The sequence below is a fragment of the Ursus arctos genome, chromosome Y (genome assembly GCF_023065955.2).
Source record: "Ursus arctos isolate Adak ecotype North America chromosome Y, UrsArc2.0, whole genome shotgun sequence".
Classification (NCBI taxonomy): Eukaryota; Metazoa; Chordata; class Mammalia; order Carnivora; family Ursidae; genus Ursus; species Ursus arctos.
This window is the reverse complement of record NC_079874.1, coordinates 21085550-21101533: the sequence shown is the minus strand read 5'-3', so window position 1 is coordinate 21101533 and position 15984 is coordinate 21085550.

Genomic DNA, 15984 nt, shown 5'->3' with positions numbered 1-15984 from the left:
AACAGTGTGAGTGCTGTGTTGTGAGTGTGACAGTGTGTGTGTGTGTGTTTGGGGGAACCCCACTGTGTCTGCCTGTAAGGAAATGTCGATGGGTGTTTGTGTGTGTTTCTTGTGTATCTGTGTTTCGGGAGCACGTATGTGAGTGTGTCAGGGCAGTTCCAAGTGTTCATGGCTCTGCTGGAGATCCAGTGTGAGTGCTGTGTTGTGAGGGTGACATTGTGTGTGTGTGTGTGTGTGTGTGTGTGTTGCGGGAAACCATTTGTATGCCTGTAAGAAAAAGTCGATGGGTGTTTGTGTGTGTTTCTTCTGTATGTGTGTTTCGACCACGTTTGTGAATATGTTAGGTCAGTTCCAAGTGTCGATGGCTCTGCTGGCGACCCAGTGTGAGTGCTGTGTTGTGAGTGTGACAGTGTGTGTGTGTGTCTGTGTGTGTGTTTCGAACCCCACTGTGTATGCCTTTACGAAAAAGTCGATGGGTGTTTGGTTGTGTTTCTTGCGTATGTGTGTGTCGGGACCACGTTTTTGAGTATGTTAGGGCAGTTCGAAGTGTTGATGGTTATGCCGGAGACCCAATGTGAGTGCTGTGTTGTGAGTGTGACAGTTTGTGTGTGTTTGTCTGTGTGTGTGTTTCAGGGAAACCATTGTGTATGAGTGTAAGAAAAAGTCGATGGGTGTTTGTGTGTTACTTGTATATGTGTGTGTCGGGCCACGTTTGAGAGTATGTTAGGGCAGTTTCAAGTGTTGAGGGTTCTGCGGGAGACCCAGTGTGAGTGCTGTGTTGTGAGTGTGATAGTGTATGTGTGTGTGTGTGTGTGTTTGCGGGAAACCATTTTGTATGCCTGTAAGAAAAAGTCGATGGGTGTTTCTGTGTGTTTCTTGTGTATGTGTGTCTCGGGACAACGTTTTTGGGTATGTCAGGGCAGTTCCAAGTGGTGATGGCTCTGCAAGGAACAGTGTGAGTGCTGTGTTGTGAGTGTGACAGTGTGTGTGTGTGTGTTTGGGGGAACCCCACTGTGTCTGCCTGTAAGGAAATGTCGATGGGTGTTTGTGTGTGTTTCTTGTGTATCTGTGTTTCGGGAGCACGTACGTAAGCGTGTCAGTGCAGTTCCAAGTGTTCATGGCTCTGCTGGAGATCCAGTGTGAGTGCTGTGTTGTGAGGGTGACATTGTGTGTGTGTGTGTGTGTGTGTGTGTGTGTTTGCGGGAAACCATTTGTATGCCTGTAAGAAAAAGTCGATGGGTGTTTGTGTGTGTTTCTTCTGTATGTGTGTTTCGGGACAACGTTTGTGAATATGTTAGGTCAGTTCCAAGTGTCGATGGCTCTGCTGGCGACCCAGTGTGAGTGCTGTGTTGTGAGTGTGACAGTGTGTGTGTGTGTGTCTGTGTGTGTTTCGAAACCCCACTGTGTATGCCTTTACGAAAAAGTCGATGGGTGTTTGGTTGTGTTTCTTGCGTATGTGTGTGTCGGGACCACGTTTTTGAGTATGTTAGGGCAGTTCGAAGTGTTGATGGTTATGCCGGAGACCCAATGTGAGTGCTGTGTTGTGAGTGTGACAGTTTGTGTGTGTGTGTCTGTGTGTGTGTTTCAGGGAAACCATTGTGTATGACTGTAAGAAAAAGTCGATGGGTGTTTGTGTGTTACTTGTATATGTGTGTGTCGGGCCACGTTTGAGAGTATGTTAGGGCAGTTTCAAGTGTTGAGGGTTCTGCGGGAGACCCAGTGTGAGTGCTGTGTTGTGAGTGTGATAGTGTATGTGTGTGTGTGTGTGTGTGTTTGCGGGAAACCATTTTGTATGCCTGTAAGAAAAAGTCGATGGGTGTTTCTGTGTGTTTCTTGTGTATGTGTGTCTCGGGACAACGTATTTGGGTATGTCAGGGCAGTTCCAAGTGGTGATGGCTCTGCAAGGAACAGTGTGAGTGCTGTGTTGTGAGTGTGACAGTGTGTGTGTGTGTGTTTGGGGGAACCCCACTGTGTCTGCCTGTAAGGAAATGTCGATGGGTGTTTGTGTGTGTTTCTTGTGTATCTGTGTTTCGGGAGCACGTATGTGAGTGTGTCAGGGCAGTTCCAAGTGTTCATGGCTCTGCTGGAGATCCAGTGTGAGTGCTGTGTTGTGAGGGTGACATTGTGTGTGTGTGTGTGTGTGTGTGTGTGTGTTGCGGGAAACCATTTGTATGCCTGTAAGAAAAAGTCGATGGGTGTTTGTGTGTGTTTCTTCTGTATGTGTGTTTCGACCACGTTTGTGAATATGTTAGGTCAGTTCCAAGTGTCGATGGCTCTGCTGGCGACCCAGTGTGAGTGCTGTGTTGTGAGTGTGACAGTGTGTGTGTGTGTCTGTGTGTGTGTTTCGAACCCCACTGTGTATGCCTTTACGAAAAAGTCGATGGGTGTTTGGTTGTGTTTCTTGCGTATGTGTGTGTCGGGACCACGTTTTTGAGTATGTTAGGGCAGTTCGAAGTGTTGATGGTTATGCCGGAGACCCAATGTGAGTGCTGTGTTGTGAGTGTGACAGTTTGTGTGTGTTTGTCTGTGTGTGTGTTTCAGGGAAACCATTGTGTATGAGTGTAAGAAAAAGTCGATGGGTGTTTGTGTGTTACTTGTATATGTGTGTGTCGGGCCACGTTTGAGAGTATGTTAGGGCAGTTTCAAGTGTTGAGGGTTCTGCGGGAGACCCAGTGTGAGTGCTGTGTTGTGAGTGTGATAGTGTATGTGTGTGTGTGTGTGTGTTTGCGGGAAACCATTTTGTATGCCTGTAAGAAAAAGTCGATGGGTGTTTCTGTGTGTTTCTTGTGTATGTGTGTCTCGGGACAACGTTTTTGGGTATGTCAGGGCAGTTCCAAGTGGTGATGGCTCTGCAAGGAACAGTGTGAGTGCTGTGTTGTGAGTGTGACAGTGTGTGTGTGTGTGTTTGGGGGAACCCCACTGTGTCTGCCTGTAAGGAAATGTCGATGGGTGTTTGTGTGTGTTTCTTGTGTATCTGTGTTTCGGGAGCACGTACGTAAGCGTGTCAGTGCAGTTCCAAGTGTTCATGGCTCTGCTGGAGATCCAGTGTGAGTGCTGTGTTGTGAGGGTGACATTGTGTGTGTGTGTGTGTGTGTGTGTGTGTTTGCGGGAAACCATTTGTATGACTGTAAGAAAAAGTCGATGGGTGTTTGTGTGTGTTTCTTCTGTATGTGTGTTTCGGGACAACGTTTGTGAATATGTTAGGTCAGTTCCAAGTGTCGATGGCTCTGCTGGCGACCCAGTGTGAGTGCTGTGTTGTGAGTGTGACAGTGTGTGTGTGTGTGTCTGTGTGTGTTTCGAAACCCCACTGTGTATGCCTTTACGAAAAAGTCGATGGGTGTTTGGTTGTGTTTCTTGCGTATGTGTGTGTCGGGACCACGTTTTTGAGTATGTTAGGGCAGTTCGAAGTGTTGATGGTTATGCCGGAGACCCAATGTGAGTGCTGTGTTGTGAGTGTGACAGTTTGTGTGTGTGTGTCTGTGTGTGTGTTTCAGGGAAACCATTGTGTATGACTGTAAGAAAAAGTCGATGGGTGTTTGTGTGTTACTTGTATATGTGTGTGTCGGGCCACGTTTGAGAGTATGTTAGGGCAGTTTCAAGTGTTGAGGGTTCTGCGGGAGACCCAGTGTGAGTGCTGTGTTGTGAGTGTGATAGTGTATGTGTGTGTGTGTGTGTGTGTTTGCGGGAAACCATTTTGTATGCCTGTAAGAAAAAGTCGATGGGTGTTTCTGTGTGTTTCTTGTGTATGTGTGTCTCGGGACAACGTATTTGGGTATGTCAGGGCAGTTCCAAGTGGTGATGGCTCTGCAAGGAACAGTGTGAGTGCTGTGTTGTGAGTGTGACAGTGTGTGTGTGTGTGTTTGGGGGAACCCCACTGTGTCTGCCTGTAAGGAAATGTCGATGGGTGTTTGTGTGTGTTTCTTGTGTATCTGTGTTTCGGGAGCACGTATGTGAGTGTGTCAGGGCAGTTCCAAGTGTTCATGGCTCTGCTGGAGATCCAGTGTGAGTGCTGTGTTGTGAGGGTGACATTGTGTGTGTGTGTGTGTGTGTGTGTGTGTTGCGGGAAACCATTTGTATGCCTGTAAGAAAAAGTCGATGGGTGTTTGTGTGTGTTTCTTCTGTATGTGTGTTTCGACCACGTTTGTGAATATGTTAGGTCAGTTCCAAGTGTCGATGGCTCTGCTGGCGACCCAGTGTGAGTGCTGTGTTGTGAGTGTGACAGTGTGTGTGTGTGTCTGTGTGTGTGTTTCGAACCCCACTGTGTATGCCTTTACGAAAAAGTCGATGGGTGTTTGGTTGTGTTTCTTGCGTATGTGTGTGTTGGGACCACGTTTTTGAGTATGTTAGGGCAGTTCGAAGTGTTGATGGTTATGCCGGAGACCCAATGTGAGTGCTGTGTTGTGAGTGTGACAGTTTGTGTGTGTTTGTCTGTGTGTGTGTTTCAGGGAAACCATTGTGTATGAGTGTAAGAAAAAGTCGATGGGTGTTTGTGTGTTACTTGTATATGTGTGTGTCGGGCCACGTTTGAGAGTATGTTAGGGCAGTTTCAAGTGTTGAGGGTTCTGCGGGAGACCCAGTGTGAGTGCTGTGTTGTGAGTGTGATAGTGTATGTGTGTGTGTGTGTGTGTTTGCGGGAAACCATTTTGTATGCCTGTAAGAAAAAGTCGATGGGTGTTTCTGTGTGTTTCTTGTGTATGTGTGTCTCGGGACAACGTTTTTGGGTATGTCAGGGCAGTTCCAAGTGGTGATGGCTCTGCAAGGAACAGTGTGAGTGCTGTGTTGTGAGTGTGACAGTGTGTGTGTGTGTGTTTGGGGGAACCCCACTGTGTCTGCCTGTAAGGAAATGTCGATGGGTGTTTGTGTGTGTTTCTTGTGTATCTGTGTTTCGGGAGCACGTACGTAAGCGTGTCAGTGCAGTTCCAAGTGTTCATGGCTCTGCTGGAGATCCAGTGTGAGTGCTGTGTTGTGAGGGTGACATTGTGTGTGTGTGTGTGTGTGTGTGTGTGTTTGCGGGAAACCATTTGTATGACTGTAAGAAAAAGTCGATGGGTGTTTGTGTGTGTTTCTTCTGTATGTGTGTTTCGGGACAACGTTTGTGAATATGTTAGGTCAGTTCCAAGTGTCGATGGCTCTGCTGGCGACCCAGTGTGAGTGCTGTGTTGTGAGTGTGACAGTGTGTGTGTGTGTGTCTGTGTGTGTTTCGAAACCCCACTGTGTATGCCTTTACGAAAAAGTCGATGGGTGTTTGGTTGTGTTTCTTGCGTATGTGTGTGTCGGGACCACGTTTTTGAGTATGTTAGGGCAGTTCGAAGTGTTGATGGTTATGCCGGAGACCCAATGTGAGTGCTGTGTTGTGAGTGTGACAGTTTGTGTGTGTGTGTCTGTGTGTGTGTTTCAGGGAAACCATTGTGTATGACTGTAAGAAAAAGTCGATGGGTGTTTGTGTGTTACTTGTATATGTGTGTGTCGGGCCACGTTTGAGAGTATGTTAGGGCAGTTTCAAGTGTTGAGGGTTCTGCGGGAGACCCAGTGTGAGTGCTGTGTTGTGAGTGTGATAGTGTATGTGTGTGTGTGTGTGTGTGTTTGCGGGAAACCATTTTGTATGCCTGTAAGAAAAAGTCGATGGGTGTTTCTGTGTGTTTCTTGTGTATGTGTGTCTCGGGACAACGTATTTGGGTATGTCAGGGCAGTTCCAAGTGGTGATGGCTCTGCAAGGAACAGTGTGAGTGCTGTGTTGTGAGTGTGACAGTGTGTGTGTGTGTGTTTGGGGGAACCCCACTGTGTCTGCCTGTAAGGAAATGTCGATGGGTGTTTGTGTGTGTTTCTTGTGTATCTGTGTTTCGGGAGCACGTATGTGAGTGTGTCAGGGCAGTTCCAAGTGTTCATGGCTCTGCTGGAGATCCAGTGTGAGTGCTGTGTTGTGAGGGTGACATTGTGTGTGTGTGTGTGTGTGTGTGTGTGTGTTGCGGGAAACCATTTGTATGCCTGTAAGAAAAAGTCGATGGGTGCTTGTGTATGTTTCTTCTGTATGTGTGTTTCGACCACGTTTGTGAATATGTTAGGTCAGTTCCAAGTGTCGATGGCTCTGCTGGCGACCCAGTGTGAGTGCTGTGTTGTGAGTGTGACAGTGTGTGTGTGTGTCTGTGTGTGTGTTTCGAACCCCACTGTGTATGCCTTTACGAAAAAGTCGATGGGTGTTTGGTTGTGTTTCTTGCGTATGTGTGTGTTGGGACCACGTTTTTGAGTATGTTAGGGCAGTTCGAAGTGTTGATGGTTATGCCGGAGACCCAATGTGAGTGCTGTGTTGTGAGTGTGACAGTTTGTGTGTGTTTGTCTGTGTGTGTGTTTCAGGGAAACCATTGTGTATGAGTGTAAGAAAAAGTCGATGGGTGTTTGTGTGTTACTTGTATATGTGTGTGTCGGGCCACGTTTGAGAGTATGTTAGGGCAGTTTCAAGTGTTGAGGGTTCTGCGGGAGACCCAGTGTGAGTGCTGTGTTGTGAGTGTGATAGTGTATGTGTGTGTGTGTGTGTGTTTGCGGGAAACCATTTTGTATGCCTGTAAGAAAAAGTCGATGGGTGTTTCTGTGTGTTTCTTGTGTATGTGTGTCTCGGGACAACGTTTTTGGGTATGTCAGGGCAGTTCCAAGTGGTGATGGCTCTGCAAGGAACAGTGTGAGTGCTGTGTTGTGAGTGTGACAGTGTGTGTGTGTGTGTTTGGGGGAACCCCACTGTGTCTGCCTGTAAGGAAATGTCGATGGGTGTTTGTGTGTGTTTCTTGTGTATCTGTGTTTCGGGAGCACGTACGTAAGCGTGTCAGTGCAGTTCCAAGTGTTCATGGCTCTGCTGGAGATCCAGTGTGAGTGCTGTGTTGTGAGGGTGACATTGTGTGTGTGTGTGTGTGTGTGTGTGTGTGTGTTTGCGGGAAACCATTTGTATGCCTGTAAGAAAAAGTCGATGGGTGTTTGTGTGTGTTTCTTCTGTATGTGTGTTTCGGGACAACGTTTGTGAATATGTTAGGTCAGTTCCAAGTGTCGATGGCTCTGCTGGCGACCCAGTGTGAGTGCTGTGTTGTGAGTGTGACAGTGTGTGTGTGTGTGTCTGTGTGTGTTTCGAAACCCCACTGTGTATGCCTTTACGAAAAAGTCGATGGGTGTTTGGTTGTGTTTCTTGCGTATGTGTGTGTCGGGACCACGTTTTTGAGTATGTTAGGGCAGTTCGAAGTGTTGATGGTTATGCCGGAGACCCAATGTGAGTGCTGTGTTGTGAGTGTGACAGTTTGTGTGTGTGTGTCTGTGTGTGTGTTTCAGGGAAACCATTGTGTATGACTGTAAGAAAAAGTCGATGGGTGTTTGTGTGTTACTTGTATATGTGTGTGTCGGGCCACGTTTGAGAGTATGTTAGGGCAGTTTCAAGTGTTGAGGGTTCTGCGGGAGACCCAGTGTGAGTGCTGTGTTGTGAGTGTGATAGTGTATGTGTGTGTGTGTGTGTGTGTTTGCGGGAAACCATTTTGTATGCCTGTAAGAAAAAGTCGATGGGTGTTTCTGTGTGTTTCTTGTGTATGTGTGTCTCGGGACAACGTATTTGGGTATGTCAGGGCAGTTCCAAGTGGTGATGGCTCTGCAAGGAACAGTGTGAGTGCTGTGTTGTGAGTGTGACAGTGTGTGTGTGTGTGTTTGGGGGAACCCCACTGTGTCTGCCTGTAAGGAAATGTCGATGGGTGTTTGTGTGTGTTTCTTGTGTATCTGTGTTTCGGGAGCACGTATGTGAGTGTGTCAGGGCAGTTCCAAGTGTTCATGGCTCTGCTGGAGATCCAGTGTGAGTGCTGTGTTGTGAGGGTGACATTGTGTGTGTGTGTGTGTGTGTGTGTGTGTTGCGGGAAACCATTTGTATGCCTGTAAGAAAAAGTCGATGGGTGTTTGTGTGTGTTTCTTCTGTATGTGTGTTTCGACCACGTTTGTGAATATGTTAGGTCAGTTCCAAGTGTCGATGGCTCTGCTGGCGACCCAGTGTGAGTGCTGTGTTGTGAGTGTGACAGTGTGTGTGTGTGTCTGTGTGTGTGTTTCGAACCCCACTGTGTATGCCTTTACGAAAAAGTCGATGGGTGTTTGGTTGTGTTTCTTGCGTATGTGTGTGTCGGGACCACGTTTTTGAGTATGTTAGGGCAGTTCGAAGTGTTGATGGTTATGCCGGAGACCCAATGTGAGTGCTGTGTTGTGAGTGTGACAGTTTGTGTGTGTTTGTCTGTGTGTGTGTTTCAGGGAAACCATTGTGTATGAGTGTAAGAAAAAGTCGATGGGTGTTTGTGTGTTACTTGTATATGTGTGTGTCGGGCCACGTTTGAGAGTATGTTAGGGCAGTTTCAAGTGTTGAGGGTTCTGCGGGAGACCCAGTGTGAGTGCTGTGTTGTGAGTGTGATAGTGTATGTGTGTGTGTGTGTGTGTTTGCGGGAAACCATTTTGTATGCCTGTAAGAAAAAGTCGATGGGTGTTTCTGTGTGTTTCTTGTGTATGTGTGTCTCGGGACAACGTTTTTGGGTATGTCAGGGCAGTTCCAAGTGGTGATGGCTCTGCAAGGAACAGTGTGAGTGCTGTGTTGTGAGTGTGACAGTGTGTGTGTGTGTGTTTGGGGGAACCCCACTGTGTCTGCCTGTAAGGAAATGTCGATGGGTGTTTGTGTGTGTTTCTTGTGTATCTGTGTTTCGGGAGCACGTACGTAAGCGTGTCAGGGCAGTTCCAAGTGTTCATGGCTCTGCTGGAGATCCAGTGTGAGTGCTGTGTTGTGAGGGTGACATTGTGTGTGTGTGTGTGTGTGTGTGTGTGTGTGTTTGCGGGAAACCATTTGTATGCCTGTAAGAAAAAGTCGATGGGTGTTTGTGTGTGTTTCTTCTGTATGTGTGTTTCGGGACAACGTTTGTGAATATGTTAGGTCAGTTCCAAGTGTCGATGGCTCTGCTGGCGACCCAGTGTGAGTGCTGTGTTGTGAGTGTGACAGTGTGTGTGTGTGTGTCTGTGTGTGTTTCGAAACCCCACTGTGTATGCCTTTACGAAAAAGTCGATGGGTGTTTGGTTGTGTTTCTTGCGTATGTGTGTGTCGGGACCACGTTGTTGAGTATGTTAGGGCAGTTCGAAGTGTTGATGGTTATGCCGGAGACCCAATGTGAGTGCTGTGTTGTGAGTGTGACAGTTTGTGTGTGTGTGTCTGTGTGTGTGTTTCAGGGAAACCATTGTGTATGACTGTAAGAAAAAGTCGATGGGTGTTTGTGTGTTACTTGTATATGTGTGTGTCGGGCCACGTTTGAGAGTATGTTAGGGCAGTTTCAAGTGTTGAGGGTTCTGCGGGAGACCCAGTGTGAGTGCTGTGTTGTGAGTGTGATAGTGTATGTGTGTGTGTGTGTGTGTGTTTGCGGGAAACCATTTTGTATGCCTGTAAGAAAAAGTCGATGGGTGTTTCTGTGTGTTTCTTGTGTATGTGTGTCTCGGGACAACGTATTTGGGTATGTCAGGGCAGTTCCAAGTGGTGATGGCTCTGCAAGGAACAGTGTGAGTGCTGTGTTGTGAGTGTGACAGTGTGTGTGTGTGTGTTTGGGGGAACCCCACTGTGTCTGCCTGTAAGGAAATGTCGATGGGTGTTTGTGTGTGTTTCTTGTGTATCTGTGTTTCGGGAGCACGTATGTGAGTGTGTCAGGGCAGTTCCAAGTGTTCATGGCTCTGCTGGAGATCCAGTGTGAGTGCTGTGTTGTGAGGGTGACATTGTGTGTGTGTGTGTGTGTGTGTGTGTGTGTTGCGGGAAACCATTTGTATGCCTGTAAGAAAAAGTCGATGGGTGTTTGTGTGTGTTTCTTCTGTATGTGTGTTTCGACCACGTTTGTGAATATGTTAGGTCAGTTCCAAGTGTCGATGGCTCTGCTGGCGACCCAGTGTGAGTGCTGTGTTGTGAGTGTGACAGTGTGTGTGTGTGTCTGTGTGTGTGTTTCGAACCCCACTGTGTATGCCTTTACGAAAAAGTCGATGGGTGTTTGGTTGTGTTTCTTGCGTATGTGTGTGTTGGGACCACGTTTTTGAGTATGTTAGGGCAGTTCGAAGTGTTGATGGTTATGCCGGAGACCCAATGTGAGTGCTGTGTTGTGAGTGTGACAGTTTGTGTGTGTTTGTCTGTGTGTGTGTTTCAGGGAAACCATTGTGTATGAGTGTAAGAAAAAGTCGATGGGTGTTTGTGTGTTACTTGTATATGTGTGTGTCGGGCCACGTTTGAGAGTATGTTAGGGCAGTTTCAAGTGTTGAGGGTTCTGCGGGAGACCCAGTGTGAGTGCTGTGTTGTGAGTGTGATAGTGTATGTGTGTGTGTGTGTGTGTTTGCGGGAAACCATTTTGTATGCCTGTAAGAAAAAGTCGATGGGTGTTTCTGTGTGTTTCTTGTGTATGTGTGTCTCGGGACAACGTTTTTGGGTATGTCAGGGCAGTTCCAAGTGGTGATGGCTCTGCAAGGAACAGTGTGAGTGCTGTGTTGTGAGTGTGACAGTGTGTGTGTGTGTGTTTGGGGGAACCCCACTGTGTCTGCCTGTAAGGAAATGTCGATGGGTGTTTGTGTGTGTTTCTTGTGTATCTGTGTTTCGGGAGCACGTACGTAAGCGTGTCAGTGCAGTTCCAAGTGTTCATGGCTCTGCTGGAGATCCAGTGTGAGTGCTGTGTTGTGAGGGTGACATTGTGTGTGTGTGTGTGTGTGTGTGTGTGTGTGTGTTTGCGGGAAACCATTTGTATGCCTGTAAGAAAAAGTCGATGGGTGTTTGTGTGTGTTTCTTCTGTATGTGTGTTTCGGGACAACGTTTGTGAATATGTTAGGTCAGTTCCAAGTGTCGATGGCTCTGCTGGCGACCCAGTGTGAGTGCTGTGTTGTGAGTGTGACAGTGTGTGTGTGTGTGTCTGTGTGTGTTTCGAAACCCCACTGTGTATGCCTTTACGAAAAAGTCGATGGGTGTTTGGTTGTGTTTCTTGCGTATGTGTGTGTCGGGACCACGTTGTTGAGTATGTTAGGGCAGTTCGAAGTGTTGATGGTTATGCCGGAGACCCAATGTGAGTGCTGTGTTGTGAGTGTGACAGTTTGTGTGTGTGTGTCTGTGTGTGTGTTTCAGGGAAACCATTGTGTATGACTGTAAGAAAAAGTCGATGGGTGTTTGTGTGTTACTTGTATATGTGTGTGTCGGGCCACGTTTGAGAGTATGTTAGGGCAGTTTCAAGTGTTGAGGGTTCTGCGGGAGACCCAGTGTGAGTGCTGTGTTGTGAGTGTGATAGTGTATGTGTGTGTGTGTGTGTGTGTTTGCGGGAAACCATTTTGTATGCCTGTAAGAAAAAGTCGATGGGTGTTTCTGTGTGTTTCTTGTGTATGTGTGTCTCGGGACAACGTATTTGGGTATGTCAGGGCAGTTCCAAGTGGTGATGGCTCTGCAAGGAACAGTGTGAGTGCTGTGTTGTGAGTGTGACAGTGTGTGTGTGTGTGTTTGGGGGAACCCCACTGTGTCTGCCTGTAAGGAAATGTCGATGGGTGTTTGTGTGTGTTTCTTGTGTATCTGTGTTTCGGGAGCACGTATGTGAGTGTGTCAGGGCAGTTCCAAGTGTTCATGGCTCTGCTGGAGATCCAGTGTGAGTGCTGTGTTGTGAGGGTGACATTGTGTGTGTGTGTGTGTGTGTGTGTGTGTTGCGGGAAACCATTTGTATGCCTGTAAGAAAAAGTCGATGGGTGTTTGTGTGTGTTTCTTCTGTATGTGTGTTTCGACCACGTTTGTGAATATGTTAGGTCAGTTCCAAGTGTCGATGGCTCTGCTGGCGACCCAGTGTGAGTGCTGTGTTGTGAGTGTGACAGTGTGTGTGTGTGTCTGTGTGTGTGTTTCGAACCCCACTGTGTATGCCTTTACGAAAAAGTCGATGGGTGTTTGGTTGTGTTTCTTGCGTATGTGTGTGTCGGGACCACGTTTTTGAGTATGTTAGGGCAGTTCGAAGTGTTGATGGTTATGCCGGAGACCCAATGTGAGTGCTGTGTTGTGAGTGTGACAGTTTGTGTGTGTTTGTCTGTGTGTGTGTTTCAGGGAAACCATTGTGTATGAGTGTAAGAAAAAGTCGATGGGTGTTTGTGTGTTACTTGTATATGTGTGTGTCGGGCCACGTTTGAGAGTATGTTAGGGCAGTTTCAAGTGTTGAGGGTTCTGCGGGAGACCCAGTGTGAGTGCTGTGTTGTGAGTGTGATAGTGTATGTGTGTGTGTGTGTGTGTTTGCGGGAAACCATTTTGTATGCCTGTAAGAAAAAGTCGATGGGTGTTTCTGTGTGTTTCTTGTGTATGTGTGTCTCGGGACAACGTTTTTGGGTATGTCAGGGCAGTTCCAAGTGGTGATGGCTCTGCAAGGAACAGTGTGAGTGCTGTGTTGTGAGTGTGACAGTGTGTGTGTGTGTGTTTGGGGGAACCCCACTGTGTCTGCCTGTAAGGAAATGTCGATGGGTGTTTGTGTGTGTTTCTTGTGTATCTGTGTTTCGGGAGCACGTACGTAAGCGTGTCAGTGCAGTTCCAAGTGTTCATGGCTCTGCTGGAGATCCAGTGTGAGTGCTGTGTTGTGAGGGTGACATTGTGTGTGTGTGTGTGTGTGTGTGTGTGTGTGTTTGCGGGAAACCATTTGTATGCCTGTAAGAAAAAGTCGATGGGTGTTTGTGTGTGTTTCTTCTGTATGTGTGTTTCGGGACAACGTTTGTGAATATGTTAGGTCAGTTCCAAGTGTCGATGGCTCTGCTGGCGACCCAGTGTGAGTGCTGTGTTGTGAGTGTGACAGTGTGTGTGTGTGTGTCTGTGTGTGTTTCGAAACCCCACTGTGTATGCCTTTACGAAAAAGTCGATGGGTGTTTGGTTGTGTTTCTTGCGTATGTGTGTGTCGGGACCACGTTTTTGAGTATGTTAGGGCAGTTCGAAGTGTTGATGGTTATGCCGGAGACCCAATGTGAGTGCTGTGTTGTGAGTGTGACAGTTTGTGTGTGTGTGTCTGTGTGTGTGTTTCAGGGAAACCATTGTGTATGAGTGTAAGAAAAAGTCGATGGGTGTTTGTGTGTTACTTGTATATGTGTGTGTCGGGCCACGTTTGAGAGTATGTTAGGGCAGTTTCAAGTGTTGAGGGTTCTGCGGGAGACCCAGTGTGAGTGCTGTGTTGTGAGTGTGATAGTGTATGTGTGTGTGTGTGTGTGTTTGCGGGAAACCATTTTGTATGCCTGTAAGAAAAAGTCGATGGGTGTTTCTGTGTGTTTCTTGTGTATGTGTGTCTCGGGACAACGTTTTTGGGTATGTCAGGGCAGTTCCAAGTGGTGATGGCTCTGCAAGGAACAGTGTGAGTGCTGTGTTGTGAGTGTGACAGTGTGTGTGTGTGTGTTTGGGGGAACCCCACTGTGTCTGCCTGTAAGGAAATGTCGATGGGTGTTTGTGTGTGTTTCTTGTGTATCTGTGTTTCGGGAGCACGTACGTAAGCGTGTCAGTGCAGTTCCAAGTGTTCATGGCTCTGCTGGAGATCCAGTGTGAGTGCTGTGTTGTGAGGGTGACATTGTGTGTGTGTGTGTGTGTGTGTGTGTGTTTGCGGGAAACCATTTGTATGCCTGTAAGAAAAAGTCGATGGGTGTTTGTGTGTGTTTCTTCTGTATGTGTGTTTCGGGACAACGTTTGTGAATATGTTAGGTCAGTTCCAAGTGTCGATGGCTCTGCTGGCGACCCAGTGTGAGTGCTGTGTTGTGAGTGTGACAGTGTGTGTGTGTGTGTCTGTGTGTGTTTCGAAACCCCACTGTGTATGCCTTTACGAAAAAGTCGATGGGTGTTTGGTTGTGTTTCTTGCGTATGTGTGTGTCGGGATACGTTTTTGAGTATGTTAGGGCAGTTCGAAGTGTTGATGGTTATGCCGGAGACCCAATGTGAGTGCTGTGTTGTGAGTGTGACAGTTTGTGTGTGTGTGTCTGTGTGTGTGTTTCAGGGAAACCATTGTGTATGACTGTAAGAAAAAGTCGATGGGTGTTTGTGTGTTACTTGTATATGTGTGTGTCGGGCCACGTTTGAGAGTATGTTAGGGCAGTTTCAAGTGTTGAGGGTTCTGCGGGAGACCCAGTGTGAGTGCTGTGTTGTGAGTGTGATAGTGTATGTGTGTGTGTGTGTGTGTGTTTGCGGGAAACCATTTTGTATGCCTGTAAGAAAAAGTCGATGGGTGTTTCTGTGTGTTTCTTGTGTATGTGTGTCTCGGGACAACGTATTTGGGTATGTCAGGGCAGTTCCAAGTGGTGATGGCTCTGCAAGGAACAGTGTGAGTGCTGTGTTGTGAGTGTGACAGTGTGTGTGTGTGTGTTTGGGGGAACCCCACTGTGTCTGCCTGTAAGGAAATGTCGATGGGTGTTTGTGTGTGTTTCTTGTGTATCTGTGTTTCGGGAGCACGTATGTGAGTGTGTCAGGGCAGTTCCAAGTGTTCATGGCTCTGCTGGAGATCCAGTGTGAGTGCTGTGTTGTGAGGGTGACATTGTGTGTGTGTGTGTGTGTGTGTGTGTGTGTTGCGGGAAACCATTTGTATGCCTGTAAGAAAAAGTCGATGGGTGTTTGTGTGTGTTTCTTCTGTATGTGTGTTTCGACCACGTTTGTGAATATGTTAGGTCAGTTCCAAGTGTCGATGGCTCTGCTGGCGACCCAGTGTGAGTGCTGTGTTGTGAGTGTGACAGTGTGTGTGTGTGTGTGTCTGTGTGTGTGTTTCGAACCCCACTGTGTATGCCTTTACGAAAAAGTCGATGGGTGTTTGGTTGTGTTTCTTGCGTATGTGTGTGTTGGGACCACGTTTTTGAGTATGTTAGGGCAGTTCGAAGTGTTGATGGTTATGCCGGAGACCCAATGTGAGTGCTGTGTTGTGAGTGTGACAGTTTGTGTGTGTTTGTCTGTGTGTGTGTTTCAGGGAAACCATTGTGTATGAGTGTAAGAAAAAGTCGATGGGTGTTTGTGTGTTACTTGTATATGTGTGTGTCGGGCCACGTTTGAGAGTATGTTAGGGCAGTTTCAAGTGTTGAGGGTTCTGCGGGAGACCCAGTGTGAGTGCTGTGTTGTGAGTGTGATAGTGTATGTGTGTGTGTGTGTGTGTTTGCGGGAAACCATTTTGTATGCCTGTAAGAAAAAGTCGATGGGTGTTTCTGTGTGTTTCTTGTGTATGTGTGTCTCGGGACAACGTTTTTGGGTATGTCAGGGCAGTTCCAAGTGGTGATGGCTCTGCAAGGAACAGTGTGAGTGCTGTGTTGTGAGTGTGACAGTGTGTGTGTGTGTGTTTGGGGGAACCCCACTGTGTCTGCCTGTAAGGAAATGTCGATGGGTGTTTGTGTGTGTTTCTTGTGTATCTGTGTTTCGGGAGCACGTACGTAAGCGTGTCAGTGCAGTTCCAAGTGTTCATGGCTCTGCTGGAGATCCAGTGTGAGTGCTGTGTTGTGAGGGTGACATTGTGTGTGTGTGTGTGTGTGTGTGTGTGTGTTTGCGGGAAACCATTTGTATGACTGTAAGAAAAAGTCGATGGGTGTTTGTGTGTGTTTCTTCTGTATGTGTGTTTCGGGACAACGTTTGTGAATATGTTAGGTCAGTTCCAAGTGTCGATGGCTCTGCTGGCGACCCAGTGTGAGTGCTGTGTTGTGAGTGTGACAGTGTGTGTGTGTGTGTCTGTGTGTGTTTCGAAACCCCACTGTGTATGCCTTTACGAAAAAGTCGATGGGTGTTTGGTTGTGTTTCTTGCGTATGTGTGTGTCGGGACCACGTTTTTGAGTATGTTAGGGCAGTTCGAAGTGTTGATGGTTATGCCGGAGACCCAATGTGAGTGCTGTGTTGTGAGTGTGACAGTTTGTGTGTGTGTGTCTGTGTGTGTGTTTCAGGGAAACCATTGTGTATGACTGTAAGAAAAAGTCGATGGGTGTTTGTGTGTTACTTGTATATGTGTGTGTCGGGCCACGTTTGAG